This window comes from Euleptes europaea, chromosome 15 (assembly GCF_029931775.1).
Source record: "Euleptes europaea isolate rEulEur1 chromosome 15, rEulEur1.hap1, whole genome shotgun sequence".
NCBI classification, from domain to species: domain Eukaryota; kingdom Metazoa; phylum Chordata; class Lepidosauria; order Squamata; family Sphaerodactylidae; genus Euleptes; species Euleptes europaea.
Window position 1 is genome coordinate 29,126,282 of NC_079326.1, and position 11,162 is coordinate 29,137,443.

An 11,162-nucleotide genomic window follows, 5' to 3' on the forward strand; every position below is an offset into this window, starting at 1 on the left:
TCTAAGTCAAGCCCTGCAGCACTCAAAGTGCTGCTGAGGCTAAGCCTGCTTGTGGCTAACCACAGCATGGTCAGAGTTGAAAGGTTCACCTGCTCAGGGTGAAAAAAAATACTTCGAACCATCCCTGACTGCAAGAAAAAATTGTGGTTTTATGTTTGTTTGTTTTTTTACAATCATTGTTTTATTTACATTGTAAGCCACCTTGAGTTCTGTAAGAAAGAAGAAGAGTTGGTTTTTATATGCCGACTTTCTTCACTACTTAAGAAAGACTCAAACTGGCCTACAATCACCTTCCCTTCCCCTCCCCACAACAGACACCCTGTGAGGTAGGTGAGGCTGAGAGACTGTGACTAGCCCAAGGTCACCCAGCTGGCTTCATGTGGAGGAGTAGGGAAACAAATCCAGTTCACCAGATTAGCCCCCGCTGCTCATGTGGAGGAGTGGGGAATCAAACCCGGTTCTCCAGATCAGAGTCCACCTCTCTAGACCATGCTCTTAACCACTCCAAACACCACCCTCCTCAGGCTCTGCCCCCAAAATTTCCCACCTGTGGCAAAGAGGGACCTGGCAACCCTACCTGGAGAAAATGGGCACTATGGCAATTGGATTCTGTGGCATTGAAATCCCTCCCCTCCACAAACCCCACCCTCCTCAGGCTCCACCCCAAAAATCTCCAGGTATTTCCCAAACCGGAGCTGGCAACCCTACTGTGTGTGTGTGTGTGTGTGTGTGTGTGTATGTCAAAAAGGGCAAGAGTCCAGTAGCACCTTAAAGACTAACAAAAATATTTACTGGTAGGGTATGAGCTTTCGTGAGCCACAGCTCACTTCTTCAGATACCACTTCTTCAGATGTGTGTGTGTGTGTGTGTGTGTGTGTGTAGACTGGCCACCAGTATTTGAGGCATAGGTTGCTTCAGCGGGAGATGGAGAGTGGCCCTGAGCCCAGGATTGAGCCAAACAAAATAATCTCCTGAACCAAACCTGCCACACGGGCCACCAGTAACATGCAGAGAAGGGCCTAATTTACAAAGTGATGCTTTATCCACACACCAGTTATTTCTGAGATTTTAGTTGAAAGCTGCAGGATGGCAGACCCGGAGGTTAGTTCATTTCAGTGAAACTTAATCCCCTTAGCTAATGGAATCTGTGGTGTGATCAAAGCTTTCTTCACTGTGTATTTTGGTATTCTGTTAGAAGAATGCAGATGTCAGCCTGATGCCACTGCTGATTTCTGAGCTAGGAACAAAGAGGAAAGCATCAGATAAGTCCAGATTTCACCAACTTGAAAATCAATTTGAGTGCAACCACCTCCATCCTTATTGTTATTTTATATCCGCTTAACTTCAGAGGTACGTGTGATTTATTTTATCAGCAAAGCTATTAATTAAAAATAGGGGTTAGTGCTTTTTGCATCACTAATTTAATCTAAAGGAAAAACTGTCTCTGTAAAATAATGCTTTGGAAAAGAAGGAAGTTAAAAACTTTTTAAGCTAAGGCTTTTCATCCCCCTACCCTTGAATAGCCCTGTGCTCTGGGTGCTGTACTAGAGTAGAAGCGGGTATGTTGCATGGGACCCCTCCTCATGAAGCCCATGTCTTCTTGCACTCTGAGATCCTTTGGCCTTCAGAAGTCAGAGGTGCAGATGAAATCTATCCAGTCTAATATTAAGGCAGGGTCCCTCAATTAAGGCAGGAATTCCCATAGGAGGAAGTAGCCTGGCTGCCTGGATTCTCCAGGAGAACAGTCTTCAAGGATCTTTTCTTGGACCCCCCACCCATCCTCACACCTGTGGCCATAAGCAATGAGCCAGGATAATAACCAGAACTTTCAGAATCTCCCCTTGCAGCCACTCCACAGTTTTTCCATTGGGCAGGATTATGTAGTCCAATTAGGGTTACCAACCTCCAGGTCAGGGCGGGAGTTCTCCCAGAATTACAATGGATGGATCTCCATACTACAGAGATCAGTTGCCCTGGGGAAAATGGCAACTGGGCAAAGCTGTCCCCTGCTGAAGTCTCTCCTGGAGCAGGTGAGTGTGGGGGTTTGGACAACCTTTCCAGAAAACCAGGTAAATGCAGCCCTTGTAACTTTTAGAGTTGCCAACCTCCAAGTGGTAGCTGAAGATCTCCTGGGATTACAACTGATCTCCAGGTGACAGAGATCTGTTCTACTGGAAAAAATGGCAGCTTCAAAGGATGGACTCTATGGTATCACATGCCTGCTCAGTTCCCTCCCTTCCCCAAACTCTGCCCTTCCCAGGCTCTGCCCCCACATTCCAAGGAATGTCCCAAACCAGAGTTGGCAACTATAAATCCAATACTTTAAAAAGTAACTACAGAGTGTGAGAGACAAAAGTATGCAGAAAGGAAAAGAGGACCGAAAAACGACAGCTTTAGTATTTACCCTTGGCATCTCCTTTACTGAGTGTGCTGACTTACACCGTACCAACATTCAGGAGGTCAATACAAATGTCATCAGGGATCCGTGACTCACACATAAAGTGCCATGCGTGTGGTACAATATCCACAGGATTACCTGTACTTGTCACTGAAATCCTATGAGAACTGGGATATAAGCGAGGTGTGGTTAATGTGTTCTGCGAGGGGAGCCTCCGTGCCTCCGTGAGAACTGGGATATAAGCGAGGTGTGGTTAATGTCGTGTTCTGCGAGGGGAGCCTCCGTGCCTCAACGGATGGCTGCTAAAAACCTGGGAGAAGAAGGATGGTTTTAAACCCCTTCCTCCTCCAATCTGAGGCCAAAGGAGGGTTGACAGCAACCACATATAACCACATCTCCCTCTATACTTCTGTGTGCCAGTTTCGCTCCTCAGGCAGCTTTCTCTAGGTTATACCCTCAACTAGGATGGTCTGTTTGGCAACCGTTATGTCACAGGCTTTTTCTGAGATGGGTTCACATCTTCACTATTCTCATCAGAGTGAGAGTAGTGGTAAGAGTGGTGGTTTGGAGCGATGGACTCTGATCTGGAGCAGTGGACTCTGATCTGGAGAACCGGGTTTGATTCCCCACTCCTCCACATGAGCGGCAGAGACTAATCTGGTGAACTGGATTTGTTTCCCCAGCTGGATGACCATGGGCTAGTCCCACTCTCTCAGGCCCACCTACCTCACAGGGTGTTCTGTTGTGGGGAGGGGAAGGGAAGGTAATTGTAAGCCAGTTTGATTCTTCCTTAAGTGGTAGAGAAAGTCGGCATATAAAAACCAACTCTTCTTCTTCTGAGTATAAAGGGCATTGTCATTTCCAGCATTCAGGAAGGCTTCTACCAAAAAAAAAAAAAAAAAAAGGTTTCCAAGGAGTTTCAAAGCTATGAGGAACAAAGAAATAATTTGCAGTGACCTAACAATCTGAAAGCCAAAGATTTCCAATCGCATTTGTTGGTCTTTCTCTACCTCTGGGAATTTTTTTAGATTTTTCACTACCTCCGGAAAGGTAGGCAGGGAAAAGGCTGAAAACTCACAAAGCGTGCATTGCTAGGGAAGATCCTGGTTTCTCTCCACCCTTGTATTTCACTTATTGCTTTTTAAATCTGTTTTGTTTCTCCCCAGTTTCTTCAAAAAGTAGTAATAAAAAAACAGGAATTAATACATACTTTAGTCTTGGTGTATCCTAAAAGGGGGGGGGGGAAATCACACACACACCACAATTCCCTCAAGAAATAATGGCTTGGCTATTCTGAAATCAGCTACATTTATTAAGTTAAATATCTACAAGCCATTAGCATTCCATTTATAATTGCATATTTTAAGTAGGTGAAAGGAAAAAGTAGTCTTTTGCATAGTTACCATTGCCAGGGCAACCACTTTCTTAGTATCTACGTCCACACAGTGTTTCTTTCCTTTCTTTTGTCTGTGGTACACACAGAGCTTAAAGAATATTAAATGGTGGCAAACACAGGCTTAATTAAAATTCCAAAATCCCAACCTTTATCTCAATGCTTGAAAAAGGAATTTGCTGGCATTCATCCCCTTTCCAAAACACAATCCTTCTGATTAAAAGGGAGAGGGGGAATCTCCATTATTTGGTATCCCCTAAAAATAAATGACCTGCTTGCAAAGGCATCAGAAGCCTCACACAAACCGCACATAATGTATGTATAGATGGGCTGTTGCTGTACTAGCTGGGCACGGTTAGGTCAAAATTAAGGAATTAATTGGAATTAATGAGCTTGGAAAGTGTAACTTTGGCTAAATTAGGATCTGTTTAAACAATTTCAGTGGTAGGGTAGCCAGGTCCCTCTTCGCTACTGGCAGGAGGTTTTTGGGGTGGAGCTTGTGGAGGGCGGGGTTTGGGGAGGGTAGGGACTTCAATGCCATAAAGTCCAGTTGCCATCTTTGGAGAGGAACCTGCGGGTCCGTTGCGGTGTGGCATCTATTGTGGTGGTTTTCATTCTTCTGTTGACGGCTGGTGGAGCGTGCTGAAGGGATCTGGACAACACATCCTTTCTCCACGCTACTCCCCTCCCTTTGGACAGTATCCTCTGGTCGTTTTTTTCTGAAAAGAAGACAAGAATAGTTCTAAGGAATAAGCAAATCATCACTTACCTGGACTTATTAGGTTTTGCATGAAAAAATGTTATTCAACCATCAAGGCTGATATATTGTTGCCTATTTATTGCTTATTTATTGCCTAATTGTCATCCAGATGGATACTTTTTCTTGTGCATATTGTATATAGTTGCTTTTGCGTTCATGTTGTTTGTCTTTTGTCACTTTAGTCACAATATAGTTTTTTCATATTTATATTAAGATATTGTCGTGCTGTCCTTTTTTGCCAAACTACCTGGAGGTTGGCAACCCTATTCAGTGGGGTTATCCATTTTGAACTGGTGCTGCTTGAAAATGATACTGTTGGTGCCTAGCGGGTAGGACAAGAAGTCCCAGGGCTTAAAGCCTAATTATTTCACATGTGTGGAGTCTGGCTATGGTTACTCTATAATACAGAAAAATGCACTCTGCACATGCTTAAGGACACAGTCATATGTACAGCTAGCTGACAGAATCCAGACCAAGTCCTGACACTGGAAGCAAATTCTATGGCTTCAGCGTTCCAGTGCATCTAAGTGAGCCTTGGCTTAAATTCAGCCCTTGACATGGTGATCTAAATTCATTCTTATTCATTCCACATGCATTTCCCTCCCAAGCTTCCCACTGCCGCCTGCTTAGATGTGTTTTTGTCCTTACTAAACATTCTCATCCTATACTAATTTTCTGTACAGTCCTCAGAGACATCAACATTCATATATGTAGAATGGTTGGGCAATCAAATGTGGCAAAAATAAATTGCACTTAAAAAAAACATTTAAAACAGCAACATTATTCAAGCTATATAGGCAGATGGCAGACTATGACAGGGACAGGTTAGAGAGGGAAGCCAAAAGATGCTCCTCGTGAGGAAAGCCCTGAGGCATGACTGGAAGCAAAAGGGTACACCAGCAGCTCTGAGAAGCTTGCTCAGAGAAGACAAGACAAGCCCCAGGTGGAGCTGGTGAGGGCTAACCACCCTCTAAAGGGGCTGAGCCAGCAGCCATTAGCAGCAACCAGGAGTGGGTGGGGAGGCAGGTCAGCTCAGTTAGGGTGCTTGTTCAGGCAAGGCTTGGAACAACAGCTAATGAGGATGGCAGATGGAGAAGTTTGGGGAACGTCTGGGCCATGAGGCAGGAAGAGTGTTGTCAACTACTTCCTTGCCGTGAAGGACCAAAGCGAGCCAGCATGGTGTAGTGGTTAAGAGCAGCGGACTCTAATCTGGAGATCTGAGTTTGATTTCACACTCCTCCCCATGAAGCCTGCTGGGTGACCTTGGGCCGGTCACAGTTCTCTCAGAACTCTCTCTGCCCCACCTACCTCACAAGGTGCCTGTTGGGGGGGGGAAGGGGAGTAACTGTAAGCTGCTTCTGAGACTCCTTACGTAGAGAAAAAGTGGGGTAAAAAACTTCCTCTTCTGAGTGTGCTTGAGGGAATGGGACCAATGGACTCTAGACCCTTATACAGCTGGCTATGGGCTGTAGTACTACAGGTCACCCAGGAGACGCCCAGTCATGCCACACAGACCAACCTTTTTATTTCATAATTATTTTCCCTTATAATTCTACCCAGGGCATGATACACACGTGCAGGTGCCCTCGTGACTGTTGTGAAAGGATTGTCATAAAATTTATGGGTGACCTCTTCCCATTCCCCCTCCTCCTCAACTACACACATATTACATTGCAAGAGCCTTCGACACTGCACAGAGGGTAGTGGGTGCCTCCCCCCCCCCCCCGTATAACTATTCTACCATCCTTCTCCAGGACTATGGCTCAGGTTATTCCTGCTGTGAATGTCGTTTTTGCAGTATGTTTTAATCCCAAACTTCCTCCAAGGAGTTCAGAGCAGTTGACATGGTTCTGGATAGTAAGAATATACTTGCTGTCCTTTTTATGTATGTGTATGTATATTTATGTATATCTTTTATTTGCTGGTCTTGGGCCGTATTAAACTTTATTGATTGACATGGTTCTGTCCTCCTTTTTATCCTCACAATAACCCTGTAAAGTAAGGCTTCTCTGAGAGAGAAGGGGTGGCATAAGGTCAGCCCATGGGTTTCATGGGGAGGGGCTGTGGCTCAGTGGTAGAGCATCTGCTTTGCATGCAGAAGGTCCCAGGTTCAATCCTTGGTATCTCCAGTTAAAGGGACTAGGCAAGTAGGTGATGGGAAAGACCTCTGCCTCAGGCCCTGGAGAGGCGCTGCCAGTTTGAGTAGACAATGCTGACTTTGATGGATCAAGGGTCTGATTGAGTATAAGGCAGCTTCATGTAACAAGTGCGGATTTGAACTTGGAGCTTTCTACATCTGGTGCAATGCTTTGTGGAATTCACTGCCTGTGGAGGTAGTCAATGATGGCCGCAAGGAGGGATGGCTTAAAAAGAGAGCAAGACAGATTCATGGAGAAGAACCATGGTGACTAACTACATGTTCAGAGGCAGCAAACCTCTGAATACCAGAGCCAGGAAGCAGCCTTGCTCAGGGTAGCTGGTTGGCTGCTGTGTGAAATAGGTTTATGGACTAAAAGGACCACTGGCCTGATCCAGCGGAACTTTTCTTATGTTCTGAACCACCAAACCATGCTTGTGAACCAGAACTCTAGAGAGGAAATAGCTATGCCAGAATGGTGTAGTTGTCGTGGTACAGGCGAGGAGCGAGGGCTGTAAGCGTAGTCTGGGGAACAGTCCAAGGTCATTCACAGTGAAGGCAGAGTCCGAGATATCAGTACAGGCAAGGGAAGTCCAAAGCGTTAGTCAGAGCCAGTCCAAGAAGTCAGGATACCAGGAATCCAATGGATAGCAGGGAAACAAGGCAGATACTCAAGGAGGTTGGTGACAAGTTGCTTGCACAACAGCCAAGCCTAACTGATGGCTTAAATCCCTTCCCCTGCTGCTGTAGCAGCCAGCTGATGCTGATGAGGCTGAGTTCACAGGTGGTGCTTCAGCCCTGCTCTTCCTCATCACTGCTACTGGGGAGGTTCCTCTGTAAAGCCTTCAGCCTAGCACTTTGCCATCTCTGCTGCATTGCCAGACGGACCTGTTTTCTCCTCTGCTCCAGTGGCCCTGGGGAGGCCTCTGGAGACACTGCATGTTGCAAGGTGTCAGGTCCAACTGGAGTCCTTGAGCTGGCTGGCTGCAGACATGGTGAGTCATCCCCTGACCTTCGCTGATCCTCCCCTCCGGCAGGCTGTAGGCCCTGTGGTTGTTCCTGTGGGACTTCTGCCTGAGGATGTCCCTCTTCGTCAGAGGAGGTCTCTGCAGGCTGACTCATGACAGTAGTGGTTAAGAGCGGTGCTTTGGAGCGGTGGACTCTGCTCTGGAGAATTGGGTTTGATTTCCCCACTCCTCCACATGAGCGGTGGACGCTAATCTGGTGAACTGGATTTGTTTTCCCTCTCCTACACGTGAAGCCAGCTGGGTGACCTTGGGCTAGTCACACTCTCTCAGCCTCCCCTTTCTTCTTCCTCTTCTTGTCTCTGTCCTGAGGAATGATTGGAGCACTTCAGTCTGCACATGCTAAGAAGGCCTTGTTATCCTCACTTGACCAACAGCGATTCCAAGTAAAGATGTGAGATTTGCATGCGGCCCCCAGTGACAATAACAGAACTTCCACTCAGGTGTCAAACTGAAATGGGACCATGGGCAAAGCGCTTAATCTCATAAACTTTGTGTCCAACCAACTTCTCACTGAAACAGCTGTCCCATATGCACCAGCCCATATGAGTACAGCATGAAAATACCAGAAATTCAGCTACTATGTCTGAGATCTCTGTACTGGGCCCTCATGTATTTGCCCTTGTCGATCCTCTTATCTTTTACAAGCATTTATGCAGGTACTCCACAGACCCATCTGATTCAGCTGTTAGGCAGCTGGTTGGTGGCATGTTGGTGGTGAATCACTCCAGATCTCCAGATGACCTGTCCCAGTGGTTTCAGGCAGGTCCAGATTTAGGTTTGATGAGGCCCTAAGCTATTGAAGGTAATGGGGCCCTTTATATATCCAGCTGTCCTCTGTCAACAACAAATTGTCGCTGTTTTTTGTGTTGAATATATGCTATATGGTAATTTATGGACCTAATAGGTATCTAAAGCCATTTGCACCTAACAAAATATGTATTTTATCAAAGTAATTATTTTTTATCTTATATTTTGGAAATGTACATCCAGTTGTTTTTCCTTTAAATTTTTTTGGGGGCCCCAAGAGAGTGGGGCCCTAAGCTATAGCTTGTTTAGCTTATACGTAAATCCGGCACTGGTTTCACGTAAATGTTAAACAGCACAGGGGGACAGGAGGACTAGCCCCTGCAGGAACCCATGGCATACATTCCATGCAGCTGTTCAGCAGTCCCACAGTAACATCTTTTGGAAAGCGGCCATCTGGTATGTGCAGAAGCGCTGAAGCACAGTGCCCCCCTCCTATCAACCCAGCAGGCTGCTCCAGAAGAATGCCATTTTCCTTTAATTTTAAAGCAATTTTATAGCTACATCATGAAAAAGATAATTTTCTCAATCTAGTTTCCTTTTTGTCTCTTGCTTATGCCCTTTTATACTTAACTTTGTTTTTAATCGATATTCTGATAGCAGAGAGGGTTTTCCCCCCCTCTAATGAGGTAACAAAATCAATAATGTTTAAACTATTTGGTTTAATTGGCACACTGCCCCAACACAACTTGCTACTTACTTTAAATCTGCTTTAAATGGGTTTCTCATGATTTGTTCCCTTAAGAGCAAAAGAAAATGATATTCTTAAGACTTCCCAGTTGGGGTTCACTGAATGTTTTGATTGTCTCTTCTCCGAGCAATAAAACAAGACAATAAGCAGCCCTTGTAAAGTTTCATGTTGGGAGTCAGGCACTGAAGCAGGCTGCTTGAAAGAGTTTCCACTTTGCATTGCCAGTTTGGAGATCTGGGTTTGCAGTGGAAAACAGGATTTTTGATAGGTAGTATTTCATGTTTCTGAAAATAGCCTGTATCATATTGATCTTGCTTTGACCATGACAGTTTGGCATAACTCACGGAAAGTGATGCACTCAAAAAGAAGGAAAGAAAGGAAGGAACGCTGACTGATCTACTCTGCCAAACAGTATGAGTAATTGCAGATGTCACAAATTATTGAAGATGTCACAAATTAGCCCATTAGTAACATGAAGACGTCAACATTTGGGCATTCTGAGATCAGGTGCTGAACTTTTATTCTGCAACTCTCATGCAATGAGGAACTGTTCCAGCCCTCAGATCCATTGCCAAGCTCCAGCTATCGTTGCACGTATTCTTATCCATGGCCGTTTCCGCACCATTCACTTACAGCATATTATTATCGTGGTGGATCTGCGAGGTTTGGCTGCGTATTTGAAACTCCTGTCCACATGTTGCTGTATACATTGGGCCCAAGAATGTTTTTGCCTGTCCACACTTAAAAAAAAAAGACAATATTTTCCATGGGGAAGCGTGGCATCATTCGTGACTTTGTGGATGCCAGGACGCTCTCCCCTCTTCCTCTCCTTTTTTTGTTTTTTGTCAAGTCAAAGTGGTTAATCAAGTCAAAGTGGATGCAAAATTAATTTTTAAAAATTAACAAGCGGGGAAATGGTTGGCGGGAGGAGGGGGAAGGGGAGGGAAAGGGGCAACAAACTCCAGCAGCAAACCTGAGTCCTCATCCGGGTCGGAGCCCCGTTGACTCCCAAGCTGTGAAGGGGAAAGAGGGCTGCAATGGCTGCCCCTCGAAGCAGGGCATGGATCCTCTGCCTCTTCATCATGGATGGGACCTGCCGCCTCACCAGTAGTATCTCTTCCTTGCCCTCCTGGCCTGGCCTGGGCTGCTGCACTCGCCGTGGCACCCTTGCCTGCAGCTTGCAGGACTAAATAGAGCTTGGCGGGTTCCTGTCCTTCCACCTTCCCTGGGGCTAGGATGAGAAATGCAGTGGATGGAGCTGCTGCCCAGTTTTGTATGTAGGGGCGCCAGGTCCCTCTTTGCCACCGGTGGGAGGTTTTTGGGGCGGACCCTGAGGAGGGCGGTGTTTGGGGAGGGGAGGGACTTCAATGCCATAGATTCCAGTTGCCAAAGCAGCCATTTTCTCCAGGTGAACTGATCTCTATTGGATGGAGATCAGTTGTAACAGCAGGAGATCTCCAGCTAATACCTGAAGGTTGGCAACCCTATTTGGATACGAGCCAGCTTGCCCGGCCAGGGAGTGCCGGGCTGCCGCTGCCTCCTCACCCTCCTGGGCTCTGATGTGTGCATGGGGCCTGAAAGGCACTGCCGGAGTTAGTGCTGGGGTGGGGGTGGGGAGTGGGGATGGCATGTGAGAGTTCTCTATATTTGCCGGTATGACCACCATCCTGGAGATTTGGAGGTGGCCCGTGGGGAGGGTGGAGTTTAGAGAGGGACCTCAATAAGGTATAATGCCACACAGTCCAGCTTCCAAAGCAGCCATGTTCTCCAGGAGAATTGATATCTGTAGTCTGGAGATCAGTTGTAATTCCAGGAGATCTCCAGCCCCCACCTGGAAGTTAGCAACCCTGTGTGTGTGTGTGTGTGTGTGTGTGTTAAGTGCAGTCAAATCGCTTCTGACTCATGGTGACCCTATGAATGAAAGTCCTCCAAAATGTCCTGTCTTTGACAG